Here is a 15,404-nt window from a genome sequence, read left to right as displayed (position 1 = left end):
ATAATACAAGGAGCTAATGAAACTTACACTGAATTTGTAGATAGGCTTATTCAAACAGCTACCAGAGTTTTTGGGGACACAGAACAAGCAATGTCATTAATTAAACAACTAGCCTTTGAGCAAGCAAACAGATGGTGCAAGGAGGCCATTAGACCATGGAAACATGGAGATTTAAACACATTATTAAATTATGTAGAGACATTAATGAACAAGGGCAAGTCTTGGCAGCTGCAGTACAACAGGCTTTAGATGCCAGGCCAAAAACATGCTACAATTGTGAACAAACAGGACATTTTAAAAGGAGTTGCCCCATACGAGGAGGGTTTAACAAAGCTAGGTATCAAAGGAGTAGAATATTGGGTATTTGCCCACGATGTCGTAGAGGGAGACATTGGGCTAATAAATGCCATTCTCAAACCATCATAGAGGGCACTCCATTATTGGAAGGATCCTGAAGGATGTGAAGGAACTATACAGGCATATGTATTGGATCATCTTCCTATAAATTTATGGGGATGAGATGTCCTAGATCAATTAGGTTTGACATTAACAAATAACATCAATCCAAATGTGCCCACTATTAGGGCTAGACAACATTTTAGGAAAGAAAAAAGATTAGGAGAACAAAAACAAGGTATAGCAGCACCAATACAAATAGATCAAGAAATAGATAGACATAGATTGGGTTTTCAAAAGGGGTCACTGAGACAATAAAAATTACTTGGAAATCAGAAAGACCAGTATGGATTCCTCAGTGGCACCTGACTAAAGAAAAGATACAAGCAGCCCATGACCTGGTCAAACAACAATTAGCGGAGGGACATATACAACCTTCCGTATCTCCCCATAATACTCTCATTTTTGTCATTAAAAAGAAATCTGGTAAATGGAGATTACTGCAAGATTTAAGAGCCATTAATCATGAGATGGTTATTATGGGACCTGCTCAATCAGGGATTCCCCAATTGTCTGCTTTGCCAAAAACCTGGTATGTTTTAGCTATAGATATTAAAGATATATTTTTTTTCAATTCCAATTCATCCTGAGGATAGTCCATGTTTTGCATTTACTATCCCTGCACTGAATCATGAAGGTCCTGGTCAGAGATATGAATGGAAAGTACTCCCTCAAGGGATGGCTAACAGCCCAACTATGTGTCAAATTTATGTTAACAAAGTAATCCAGCCACTTAGAAATCAAAATCCTGAACTACAAATATTTCACTATATGGATGATGTATTGTTAGCACACAAAGATAAAAACACATTGCTAGAATGTTATGCCACACTTACAAATTTATTAAAAAATTATAATCTAGAGATAGCAATAGATAAAGTACAATTAAATTTTCAAATTTATTATTTAGGAGTTCTATTAACCTCAACCATGGTCCGTCCACCAAAAATTCAAATACAAGTAGATCAACTCAAATCACTTAACGACTTTCAAAGGTTATTAGGAGACAAAAATTGGATAAGGCCTTATCTAGACATACCAACAGGAGAGTTGGGACCTTTATTTGATATTCTAAAAGGTCCATCAGATCCAAATTCACCCCGCATGTTAACGCCTGAAGCAAGAAAGACATTAAAAATTATTGAAACATATATGGAAAATATGCATTTGGATAGAATTTATATAAGTTTGCTTGCCTTTATTATTTATTGTACTACCAACAAAAATATTCCTACAGGAGTATTTCAGCAAGAAGGTCCATTATTATGGATACATTTATCTTATTCTCTTAACACTATTCTTACTAGGTATCCTGAGGCTGTAGGACAATTAATACTCAAAGGAATAAAAGCAGCAAAGGGAGTGTTTGGAATTTCTCCCAATAAAATTATTACTCCATATACTATGGATCAAATTGATGAGTTAGCTAATGAGTTAAATACTTGGGCAATAATCATGTGTAAATCTAATATTTCATTTGATAACCACTTACCATCTAATCCTTTATTGTCTTTTTGGTCTTCGTATCCTGTAGTTTTTCCAAAAATGACAAGAAAAACACCTATCATGAATGCTCCAAATATATTCACTGATGGGTCAAATAATGGTACAGCAGCAGTAGTTACCCCTGATCAAACTTTTACATTTTTAGTACCCAAACAATCAGCTCAAAAGGTAGGGCTTAATGCAGTATTACAAGCTTTTGTGATGTTTAAATATTCTGTATTTAATTTATTTTCTGATAGTCAGTATATAGTAAATGCTATAGTATCCCTTGAAGATGCTGGTAGGATTTCTCCTTCCTCTACTGTTTTCTCTTTGTTTTCCACTATACAAAGTCTAATCTGGGACAGAAACGATCCATTCTTTATAGGACATATCAGAGCACATACAGGATTGCCTGGAGCCCTTAGTTTGGGCAATGATTTAGCAGATAAAACTACACATGACATACATATTTTTTCTACACTAGAAGAAGCTACAAATTTTCATAAAAGGTTCCATGTCAATGCTATACTTTACAAAAGCATTTTAAAATAACTAAGGAACAAGCTAGACAAATAATAAAACAATGTCAAAATTGTGTGACCTTTTTACCACAAGTTAATCTTGGAGTCAATCCTAGAGGACTGATACCTCACCATATTTGGCAGATGGACATCACACACTTGCTAGAATTTGGAAAATTAAAATATTTGCATGTTACAGTTGATAGTTCTTCTGGATATTTGATGGGCTCCCTTCACACTGGAGAAAAAATTAAAGATATTATAGCTCATTACTTACAAAATTTTGCCACTGTGGGCGTTCCAAAACAGTTAAAAACAGATAATTCCCCTGGCTATACCTCTACCTCTTTTAAACAATTTTGCTCATCATTTGGCATTACTCACATAACAGGAATTCCATACAATCCACAGGGACAAGGCATAGTTGAAAAAGCTCATTAAACTATTAAAATGTACTTATTAAAGCAAAAAGAGGGAATTGGAAAGGGGTATATATCCCCCAAAGATAAATTTAAAATAACTCTTTTTACTCTAAACTTTTTAAATTTGGATTCATCAGGGCTTAGTGCTGTGGAAAGGCATATATATCCAAAAAATGTACATAAGCCCAAGGTACTTTTGAAGGATATTTTAACAGGACAATGGAAAGGTCCTGACCCAGTGATTTTCTGGAGTCAGTGTTCTGTTTGTGTGTTTCCACAGGGAGAACAGCAGCTGATTTGGATTCCAGAGAGACTAACCAAAGCAATTTCTACAGACCAAAAAGAAGATGATTTGACTCAAATCCACAACAGCTGATATCCAGAGCTCCAGCTTAGCTATTCTTACATCTGCGACAGTGATTCTCCCACACCTGGAGGCTAATGAATACTGAACACCATCAAGGTCTATTTCAAATGTAAAAAACCTTGAGGCTTGCTTGTGGGAATTCCTTCAGACCCATATGCAAGTTACAGGAAAAAGGATGGGATATCCAAAGAAGTGTCAAACCCAGGTGGTAACCAGGATGCTTTTTTCAATATCTATTTTATTATTGCCTTTCCCACATCATGAAGTTCTATTTTATTTGTTGAGCTCATACAGACCCAGGTTAATGTTTTTCTGATCAGTTCTATTTTTTGACTGTGGAATTTTTAAACATTGCAATGGAGATTTCACCTGTGAAAAGCTACAAGGTCTTTACTATTAAGTCATGTGTATGTATTGTGTTATATGTGCACACTTCTGTTTTGTGTTGTATGTCTGTATGTGCATATGTCATATATCATATATGAGGAGTGCTCATGAAAAAATGAATCCAAATATTTTTTTATTCACGTGATTTATATGGTTTAATTTAAATTGGGCAAACAGCTGTTGAGGATTATTTTAATATGTGAACAAAAAAGGGGGTTAACATATCTGTTTGTTTATTTTCACCTTTCCTTTTCCTTTTCATTATATTTAACAATTCTGTTCAGGATTCCACCATGGGACCAGCACACTGGTTTCATTAATGAGGTTCTTGGCATAAAAGTTAGCTAGCAGAGATCGAAATAAAACACACAGACTCAGTTACCTTTTTCTATGACCAGGTCTGAGACAGCTCCTCTCTCTGGCTCCCACCTCGAACCACCCGTAGGGCAGCAAGGATTACTCAGGGCTAGCAGGAGAGAGAGAGCGAGCATGCCAGGGAGTAGCCTTTTATGGGGAACAAGAAATTCAGGGGAGAATTCCATCCAATGAAGGTTGAGGGGGCCGCACTCCAAGCTCAGAATCAGTGATTGGCCCCCGGGGTCAGTGGTCAGTCACACCCCCACACGGATGGGTTCTCTCATCAGGAAAGGGCCGGGAAAGCTCCGACACAGCCAGAATGCCTCAGACCCAAACCGGTAGTCGCCCAGTCACGTGTGAGAATGGCTCTCCACACAGGATAATGTAAATTGTTCAGAAAATTGTTTTCTTAGTACCTATTGGAATGTTACATACCTTTTTTTTTTTTTTTTTTTTTAGCCATCATTGCCAGAATTCCTATCTTCATCCCAGTGCCGGTGAAGACAAAGATAAAACCAAACTATAGCTTCTTTGATAGTTATCACAGTAAACTGTATAAACTGATGCATCAATGAATAATAACTCAACAAGTGATGCTCAATCAAGGAGTCGATTTACTTTGGGAGGAAATGGACATATTGATGGATTTCTCTGCTTTGAACTGCTTGCAGAAACTTGCCTGGACTATGTATCACTTGTATGCATTGTGAGCTATCTGTTGGTGCAGCAAATTATGGTTGTGCTGGCATATCTTTGCAGTTAGTGTCATCGGTGGCACAATTTTTCCAAAAAGAGCTGTCATTTGGCTTGGTGTCATGGCATTTTGCATCCTCCTCCCTTCTGCTAGTGATGGTCTAAAATTTGGGGGCCAACAGAGGTGAGGCAAAGAACCTCACCCCCCCACACTGGCACCAAGGCCAAATTTGGGGGCCAACAGAGGTGAGGCAAAAAACCTCACCCCCCCACTGGTGCAAAGACCAAATTTGGGGTCCAACAGAGATGAGGCAAAGAACCTCACCCCCTACTGGTGCAAAGGCCTATCCACAAGTATGGCTGTATGCTGGACTGGTCGTCAGTGACAAGTAAGATCCAATTGCAGTGGTACCAACCTAAGACAGGAGGCTGACGCCTTGAGGTCAGCTCATCCGATGACGAGTAAGTACTATATGTAGTATTGGACAACCTAACAGGCACAGTCCCTAAGCCTCATTGCTTGTTGTTTAATTAAACAGAAGGGGGAGATGTTGAGGGCCACAGCCGAGTTGGGATGAAGCATGGCATTTTTGCCAGAAGTAGTGGTTGAGAGGTGACACCAGCAAGCCATTAAGATAATGACTTTTGAGTTCTCGAGGAGTTCCCGTTGACTTCCAGTTGAGCTCTCTCGGGGATTCCTGAAGAGTTCGCATTGGCTGGTGAAGTTCCGGTGGTGAGAGTTCCAGTTAGTGTGTGGTGTGTTCCTGGAGGAGCAGTGTGGGTGGCGTTCGGGAGAGTTCCCAGGGAGCGTGTGTGGAGTGTGCTGATGGAGTTCAGAAATAAAGTTTGTTCCTGCTTGAGTGGCTCATGATTTGTGCCCAGCCAGCCTGTGGCACTTACTGACATGTCCATAATCAGATCCCACAGAGTGAGTGTTACCACTTTATATGAACACTTGTTGCAGGGACTGACACCCCTCCCCAGGACTGCTCACTGTGGGACACCAAATTTACAGAGTTTTTAGATATAGGAAACACTGACAGCATTCCCAAGAGCCCCTTCTAGGGTATCTACTGTATAATTGGAAAAACTCAAACTACATGATCTAAAGAAAAAAGAAATTTTTTTCCAGCAACACTGATTGGCTTCTATATGGCTTGATGGTCAAGTGGGATGAACTCCATGTTTTAACACCATTTACAACAAGATCTTTACTGCAAAAGATAAAGAAAATGGACAGAAGTCCCTTATGTGTAGGCTTTTATGACCATCAGTCAAGATATTAAAAAAGATTACAAAAATATGAAAGTCATACTCCTCTGGCCACACTGGCAATGGGAATATACAAATTGTCCCCATTTAGGAAGAACTGGGCCCCTCTTGTTCTCACTGGAAAATAATTCCTCCACGAAGTGACAGGGTCCAAATGCCCATAGGGTCCAAGAACCCAGATGAGTATCACATCAGAGGAGACTTAAGTCCTGTATGGCATGGCAGGTGATTGACATGCCTACTTTAAAGTATTTCTTATAAATAATTTTAAAATAGTCCTCAACTTGCAATGAAGGGGGATCACCTACAGGCTTTTGATGACTTTCTCTCTTCTGAATCTCTGCTTGTACTAAAGATAAATGTGTTTTCAGAATTCTTAGCACACATTTTCGCCTGGGTAGCTGGCCAGCCAAGGCTGTATTTATCTCCGTTGGATGTTTGAGGAATGCAATGTCTATTGTTTTCTGTATTTCAGGTATGATGACTCTTAGTGTTTGCTCTCACAAAGAAGCAACTGAAAATGACTTACATCTTGATTTTTATGGGTAATCTACAACCAACTCTTAAAATACATCAAATGTAAGATAAATATTCACAAAAATACTTATAATTTAAATCTGAAAACTATAGAATAGAGGAAAACAGCCGAGTCATTTGTAAGCTATTTTTTAAAATTTCCTTGAATATATTCAACTAGAATGCGAAGGCATTTTCTACATAAAATATTATGTTTTTCCCAGTATTCCTAAGAAATCTAATAAGTAACTTTACAGGGAAGAATCAGGATCAAAATAGGGGGGAACACCCTGCGCCTGGTGGTGAGGCTGAGTCTCCCAGGAAGGCCAACACCACTCCCAGCTCAGCCCGTGATTTTTTCTTGCCTGAGCTCAGGGGTGGTTCCAGTCTGCTTTATAGAAGAGCTCCACCGGGTGCAGCACACGTGGTGGGCGGAGCCAGTGGACAGCACCGGGAACTGGTCACAGTCATAGTGTCGCCACACCCCCTTGTCTCCTTGCACTGGACTGGCCTGGATATTTATGTCTGATTCTGAGTGATGCGTCCTCTGGCAGGGTCTCAGTGCCCAGGCTGCAGCAGGCTGTCACTCCATACCAGCCCTTGGCTTTGGGATTCCAATAGGTGTTCTCAGGCCGCACACTCTGGGAAGAGGTCCTGCGCTTAGCCAAGCACAATCCGAAGTGATCTTCCACTGCCTTGAAGAGGTTCTAGAATGCCACAGCTGCCCGGATGAGGAAGCGCTCCAGGAGATGTTGCTTGTTGGGCTGCAGGCAGCAGGACACACAGTACTCACAGGTGCTGCAGCAGCCACTGGCCAGGCATCATGGCAGCAGTTCCGCTTTGTGCTGGGGACACTGACATCACAGCAGCCGTTCGTCAGCAGATCCTTCCTTTCACAGATGTACCCCAGCTCATCTGTGATAAGGTGCTTCCCTTGAATGGAGTTCAAGCACTGATTGCTTGTCCGGCTACTATTGCCCCAGTTGAAATGCACTTTCCACGAAATGGGTTAGTCATGGTCCTGAGCTGGGAGGAGAGTCTGATCTCTCACTGCCCTCTCCTCCTGCTTCCAGGTGCTGCTGAGGAAGGAGACCAGGGTGAGCACCCACCTCTTCCTCAGGGGTTGAGCCACACCATGGCTGCCAGGTTCACCATCCTAGGGTGGACAGTGGAGTTTGCAGTCAGGAAGCAGAGCAAAGCAGGCCTGGGGACCCTGTGACATGGCTGCTAAGTGCAGGGCACCCTGACCACTTACTGCAACCTTGACCCCAGATCTGGCCCAGCCCCTGTGTTAAAATATTGAAACATCAATTGTTAATTATGAATTCTTGGCTTCTTAAGGTTTATAAAAGACGATTAATTTAGGTCTTTTCAATGTGTCTTCATAAATTGTATGTAAAAGGCAGTAAAAAAATTATTTGTATGTGAAAAAGGTAGAGATAGCCTTCATCCTGAGTCTTCATTCAAATATACGATGACTAAGAATTAAAATCTAATGCACATGTAACTCAAGACCCTAAAAAGCACATCCTGAGGTGCCTTGACTGAGTTTTGCCAAGTGGGGTGCCTACAGCTCTATCTCTGTCACCTCTTGTCATTTTATGACAATCCCAGCCAATGAGTAAAATTGAGTGTCTCTATTTTGCAGAAAAGGAAACAGGTTTGAAAAGGAGCAGTCACCAATGACTATGCAGCCAGAGACAGAGTCCACCTGCAGTGGCCCCCTGAGGTCTAAATCAGAGAGGATGTAGAGCTACAAAACAGTGCCCAGGCTCCATTTCTTTTTCCACCATATGCCGACCAGGTCCATCCCAGGACCCCAGACATGTACAGACTACTGGGACCACTTACCACGATGCCCTTGATTTTACCCTCAGAATGGCCAGGCCCTTTACTCTTGACTCCGAAAGCAAAAGCACCCACCTGCCCCTTTACACCCTCCTGAGAAAGGTTCGGAGTGAGCCAGCCATGCCACACCAGCCAGCAGAAGGAGCAGTTCCTGGCAATGTCCTTCAGGGAAAGCCGCAGACTCAATCGCATGTTTTATCCAAAACTGATAAAGGAGGCCAAGAAGTTCCAGCACCTTCTCTATCAGCTTGGAAGACAAGAATGAAAGAAAACCCTTTTGAGATACCTTAATTACAGTCCTGCAGATGCAATGAAATGGGCTACTAGCTCTCACAAAGGGAGCTGCACAGAAATGCCCTGAACCAAATATGTGGGACCTTGTACAAGTCTCTTGTCTGCACATTCCTGCCCCTTCAACTGTAAGGTGGGGGCCAAAACTGAGCATGTAAAAGCCACATACACTGAGTATGATGGGTTTGCACTGTAGGCCAGGCCTCTTCCCGATCAGCAAGCTCTTGGCCGTCACTTGACAAGATCCTACATCTTGCTGGCTATTTCTTCATCTTCTCCACACATAGAGAAAGGACAGAGGCTGAGATGAACCTTCAAAGTCCTTCACAGTTCCAGGATCTAAAACTGAGCTGGATCTGTCAGTGCTACCAGCTGGCCTGTTCCCCACTGAAACTTTCCTAACTCTCAACTTCTGGGGGTCCAGCAACAATCTCCTGCCACTCATGAAGATTTAATAACACCTGCTGAGTACCCAGGATCCATGAGGCACAGGGATGTAATGTGCACAAACTGTTACTCCTCTCATGGGATTTATGGCCAGGTGAGCAACACACTTATTGGAGCTCAGAAGCCTGAGCTCCCTACAATGCCTCTCCTCTGAGGTCTTCCCACCCTTGTCACCTTGAGTGGACTGTGCTGCCACACAATACAATGTTCTAAAATAATGCGTTTGGTACCTTGATTCTTCACCATTCTCCATCTCAGCACACACAGAGAACTTCATCACGTCTACCCAGAGCCCAAATATGCTGGGAGCTGGGATTCCCATTCCACATGAAGAGGAGGGGACTGAGGAGTTGCTGAGAGCTCAGAGACACAGACAAGGAAATAAATTGTGGCTTTACTTTTCAAGTTTTCAATCCATTGAGTCACATGAACTCTTCCCACAAGTGTTCAAAAGAATCCACTCTTAGTGTATCCTCATAGTGGCTCCATGGTGGCAGATGAGCAGCTCCCTCCCCTTCTGTCACAAAACTGGTGGAGTAGCCTAAGCACTGATTATAGGACTTCACTGTCCCCTAGCTGCAGCCTAAAAAACTTCTGGTGAAGTTCAGGCCTGAGTTAGTTTATCCCCAAGACCTATCCATGTCCCAAACGGAGCAAAAGGGCTAAGGACTGAGTCTCTTCTCCCAAAAATGATCCCTGTAGCCTCACTACCTCTCACAATGGATCCTCTGTACACCTGAAGGGTGTCCCTTGCCATAAGCACAGGACCTCTATCTCAGGCAACCTTCTAACCACCCATCCCAACCCCTGTTCTAAATCTTCCTTTCCAAATAGGGTAACAACTGATCTTGGGGTTGCGAAGCTTATCATGTGTGCTTAAAGACACCAAAGCATAATGGGTTGGAGGCAGGCATTCCTGACCCAGGCCTGCTGCTGCCATCGTTTTACTGACAGCCTCAGTGTCCAGCCCACTGGAATGGATCTGCAGGCCCTGGGCCAGACCAACCCAGCACCCCACCTGCCACTTCTCAGGGCCTCGCTCAGCTTCCAGCTCCGGTTGCTCAGTTCCTACACCACAGTGACTGTCCCCATCCTCTGTTCCTGGATCTGATGTTGGTCAAGCGGGAAGGGGAAAGAAAATGGGGCTCCCTACCCTGCAAAGGCACCCTCTTGCTTTCTGATAGTGTAATAGCACAAATCGCACCTTCAATGACTTTAAAGATCAATTAAATTATCCACCTTCAATCAAAATGTTCAAAATATCAAACTAAAAAAAATAGATGGAATGGAAACCCATTGCTATGGTTTGGATGTGAGGTGTCCCCCAAAAGCTCACGTGTGAGACAATGAAAGAAGGTTCAGAGAAATGATTGGGTTGTGAGAGCCTTAACCAATCGGTGAACTGACCTCCTGATAGGGATTCACCGAGTGGTGTCTGAGGTTTTGGGGTGTGGCTGGAGGAGGTGGGAACTGGGGGCTTGGCTTTGGGGTATACATTTGTATCTGGCAAGTGGAGACTGAAAGGAAAGTGACCACGACACTCAGAGCCACCAAGAGATCTTTATTGTGGCAGTGTCTTGATTAACAGGAAAGGAGGAGGAAGAGGAGAGAGAGAGAGACAGACAGAGAGAGAGAGGAGGAAAGTACAAGAGAGAGGGAGGGAGGGCAAAGTGTGAGAGAAAGAGAGGAAAGAGAGAAGAAAGAGAGAGTGAGAGAGTGAAAGCGAGAGAAGAAAGAGAGAGCAAGAGAGGGGAGCCCGGCAGGAGAGAGTTTTTACAGCCAAAATCCAATGGAGTTTCTGGGTTTGTAAGCCGCCTTGTTGGCAAACAGTGATTAAATCATTCAGTAGTTGCTAAGGGTGTCATCTTCTGCCTTCAGGCAGACGGAGCAGGGGTCAAATGTGGGTTTCTGTCAACAGGTGGGGGTTGAGTGTTCAGCCTTGAGTGGGGTTGAGTGTTCAGACATGACACAAACAAGTGATAAGGAACCAGACGGGTGAGGGTGGAGTGTCCAGCCCACCCTGCAGCCAACATTTGTTCAGTCTGCTCTGCAACTAACAGAGACACCTCTCTCTCTCTCTCTCTCTCTCTCTCTCTCTCTCTCTCTCTCTCTCTCTCTCTCTCTCTCTCTCTCTCTCTCCTCTTTCTCCTTCCTGATCATCATGTGAGCTGCTGCCCTCTGCCACACCCTTCAGCCGTGATGTTCACCTCCAGCCCTGAGGAATGGAGCCAGCCTTCTATGGACTAAGACCTCTGAAACTGTGAGCCCTCAAATAAACTTTTCCTCCTCTGCAATCGTTCTGGTTGGATCCTTAAGCCACAGCAGCAAAAAAGCTAGCTAAAACACCTGAAACTTCAATTTTTAGATTCTAATTCCAAAGCGAACACATGAAATAAATAACGTACAGAGGAAGGAAGTTAGTTTTGAGCTGACCTCTCCCTGAGGCTATAGGCCAGGTTTCTTGTGCCCAGCGCCCTCAGTGCAGGCTTGAGTGTTGTAAGCAGAGGGAGGCCCAGCAATGCCCTACAGGGATGCTTATGGTGACAGCATAGGCCAGGCCAGTGTGCCACTGCCCTGAGATCCCTCCAGGAGCATCAAGTCAGAAGCACACACATTGCACATCCCTCAGCTGACTGCCCAGCACATGGCAGGAGCTTGGTCCAGGGCTGCTATGGGGGGCCAGCCCCTGCCCCCATCACTCTCCTGTGCACAGGGAGGCACCTGATGAACAGCAGGCTTCTTGCTGAAACTGGGATGGCAAGATTCTCTTCCCAAGGCTCGTAAATGCTCACTGAAGACCAGCAGCTCTCAGCAGAAGCATCCCTTGAGTAACAGAAAAAAGAGGCAGGGACATCCCATCACATCAACCCTTCAGGTACAGAGCCAAAACGACCTGTAGAGAACTGCTCTGTATGACCACACCTTCCAGTCTTAAAGCACAAGGCTCTGACCAATCTCTCTACATTTTGTGGTGACTTGGGCATTGTCCCAGCTCAGATAGCAAGACATGGCTCCAGGTGTAGGTGTCACCCAGAAGGGTTGAGCTACACACACCTGTTCTTTTGTAATCCTACTCCTTGCCTCATTTGAATGAATGGCTTCTTCCCCACAAAAGGATTCAGCACATGCTCCTCTCTCTCTTTCCACGGACCCTTAGGTCCGATGACCTGTCGCAGAGCCCAAAGAATAAGATAGATCTCTGTCTCTGTGTCATTATTTTGGGACATCCCAGTTCACCTGGAGTCACCTTGAGTGTTTAGTCTCGGGATGCGGGATGCGACAATGACCTGGTAGGGTATCACCACAGGGGAGAAGGGGGAGTTGAAGTTCCTCCAGGAACCTCACCCCTGTACCTTCCATGGCCTGGCCCCTGACCTTGGTCCACCTCTACCCTGTCCTGGACCCCTCATTAGAACCCCTGTTTGCTTCCTGACTTCCTTTGCCATTTCTCCATCCCTGCAGAACCATACACAGCCCCTCAGTCCACCCCCACCTGCTGGTCCAAACCAACCAAGTCCCATGGAGCCAGGTTGCCACAGTCTCACTATATCCTTTACTGAGCAGAAAGAAAACAGTATCTCCAACAGTGTAACAATTTACTTCCACATCACTGAAATCCAAGAAGAAAACAAAAATTCACGTTCAGAGGGTCGGCTTCTTCCCAACACAAACCATGAAGGGTTAAATTCTTGCCAGGCAAAAGCCCAGCTACTCTGTATCTGGCATTTAAAACCGTGACCTCCAGACAGCAGAGAAACAAGCTTGAACCAAGAAGGTCTTTCCTGTCCCTGTGTGTGTGGCTCCCACATGCTCCTGAGGAACTGGGAGCTGACACTGCAGAGACTCCTTAGGCTTGGGACTCACTTGGGTCCTGGCCCTTCCCTGCACTGCCCTGTGACCTTGAAGACTCACTGGCCTACCGCCAGCATATGTGATGCCCGGCACAGGCAGTCCACCTGACCTGTCATGATGCACCCTGAATGCCGCTTTCCCTTTCCCCACAAAATGCATGACTTGACTGTTCCCAGCACCAGCAAAGAGTGAGTGCACACATTGTGGCTTGCTGAGGAAGTGACCCACTTGGGGAACAGCCTCAGCCTGACCTAACCATCCTCCTTCCTCATGACTCCATTCTCTCTCTACAGTAGTCCCCTTCAGGCTCCAAAGAGGTCAAGGTCCTCTGCCTTCAGCAAAACCACACTCACTCCAGCCTCCAGACTTTGCTCCAGCCTGGAATGTACTCTCTTCTCCTGGTTCCCTGTCCAAGGCCAAGGCCCACCTCCTCCCACCCACAGGCCTCCTCTGCTAACTCTGGCCAGCAGCCCTTCTTCTCCTAGAGGACTATTCACCAAGAGGCAGAGCTGTGGCTTGGCTCCCCTACTCTCCACTCCATGGGGGCCACTGACCTTCCTCCTCCAAGCTTCACCAAAAGCACCTTCATAGCAGGAATCAAAACTCCCCTACTCCCGTTTCTCTTCCCTTTTATAAACCCCTTACTACAGGATTGAGCAAGTGGGAAGGACCCCCTCTAAACACCCACTAAGTGCTTCTACTCAGTACTCTGTCCCTGTGGGTAATCTCCCCCCGCCTGGGTCAGTGTTCAGTCACTCATCTGGCAAACACCAGAGAGCTAGGGAGTACAAATGCCCCTCCTCTACCCCTTCCCCGGGAAGCCCCATATTAACCATGAACCCCAGCAAATCTTTAGGACAAACATCTGCCCAGAGACTCTCTTTTCCCTCCAAGTGGCACAGCCAAAAGCTCCCGGAGGACAGGGCCACATTCTACCTATGCAGCCACACGACGAGCATATAGAAGACAGTTTAGGGACGACCTTCTCTATTTAGTACCTTTGGGTGGGAAAGAATGAAATTAAGCAGAGAAATTTTTTCCACTTGGAAAACACCAGGCTGTTTCGGATCCTTCTATGGGAGAGAGGAACCTACTGGGGACCCGGAGAGAAGTACAGCTGACAGCCTATACCTAACTCACTCAGAGCCTAGAGCAGGCCCAGCTCCTGACTCCTCTGTCAAAGAACACCCATGTTGGGAGAGGACAAAGACACTGCTGATGTCATACAAGTTCAAGATCATTTCATGCATGGGGTGGCCCACCAGAGCCCACCTCAGCATTCCCTGTTCAGGTATAAGGAGGCGCTCTGTCCACTGACATCATCGCAGCTAAGAATTTAACAGGAAACACAGGCGTATCAATCAAGGACTGGACTTGGTGGACCCACCTGATTTGCTGTATGCCAACAATGTATTCTGCCAATGTTCATCCAAAATGTTTTCACCTAATTTTTTTAATAGCATGCTGCGGAAAACTTGTATAGTAGTACTCTATTTAGCTACTAATATGTCCCAGCAGTTTCTGCCACCAAGTGGTAGCCAAAACAATACTCATTGCCAGAGGCACTGCAGGAATGTTGTAGACATGCATGTGCTGGTCCCTCCACCTCCCATGTCTCAGGGTTGGAGCACCTGGCTAGGCCTGCACTGACCCCTACACCACTCCACATAGTCAGTCTTCCAGTCCTCACAGCAAGCTCAGGCTTGGGTACGTTATTATCTCTATTTTACAGACTGGGAATTTAGACAAAGATAAATTGGGAGCTTGCCCAAAGCCACACCCAGGCAATGAATGACAAGGCCAGGCCCCTTGACTAAAAGCAATGTCTGTTCCTGTTGTCATTTTCTCCTGGCTCTATCACTCACAAGGGCTTCTGGAGTGAGCTCACCCTTTGCACTTGGCCAGGTTGGAAGCCTGTACTGACTGCTGCCACTGGCAACCTCAGTACACAGAACAACAGAGTTTCCCAGTGGCTCTGGAAGTTTCTATCTATAGTCTTGGTCAGTGTCAAGAAGAGCAAGGGCTTGCATTTCTAAAGGTCAGTGCACAGGAAAGCTCTGCACAGCCATCTCTGCCCCCCAGGGTGCTTCTGAGTGCTGGCAAGGCCAGGCCTCCCTTGGGGCCAGCATGCGGGACTGTCTGCCTGTGCACCTGAGCCTGCAGGTGGGGCAGAGGACAGATGAATCCTAGTCTTCTCCTGATACAACTCCAAATGATGGTTTGCGACTGTACATTACATATAGTTAGCAATTTATAGGTATTATAATTAAAATAGTAGGAAAATATCAAAAGAGCAGGAGCCCTTTCCTCCACAGGGTACAAAGAAAGCTGGAAGGGGGCTTATATGCAAATAGAACCCACTCAAGTGCAGAGTAAGAAGAGCTTTTGTCTGTAAAGTAGTCAAAATGGGTCAAAGGAGACCAAGGAAATCTCATCTGCCTCTAGAAATCCATGAATAATGATTTTATGTAAATCACTAATCAATTT

At 44.8% G+C, this 15,404-nt stretch overlaps 1 pseudogene; it reads right to left on the bottom strand.

Moving 5' to 3' along the window:
• Positions 1 to 6,946: 6,946 nt before the first annotated feature.
• On the bottom strand, positions 6,947 to 7,634 carry LOC101970362 (SREBP regulating gene protein pseudogene; annotated as a pseudogene).
• Positions 7,635 to 15,404: the final 7,770 nt, after the last annotated feature.

The sequence above is a fragment of the Ictidomys tridecemlineatus genome, chromosome 13 (genome assembly GCF_052094955.1).
Source record: "Ictidomys tridecemlineatus isolate mIctTri1 chromosome 13, mIctTri1.hap1, whole genome shotgun sequence".
Lineage (NCBI taxonomy): Eukaryota > Metazoa > Chordata > Mammalia > Rodentia > Sciuridae > Ictidomys > Ictidomys tridecemlineatus.
The sequence above is the reverse complement of the archived record's forward strand: the minus strand, read 5'-3'. Positions and strand labels throughout refer to the sequence as shown.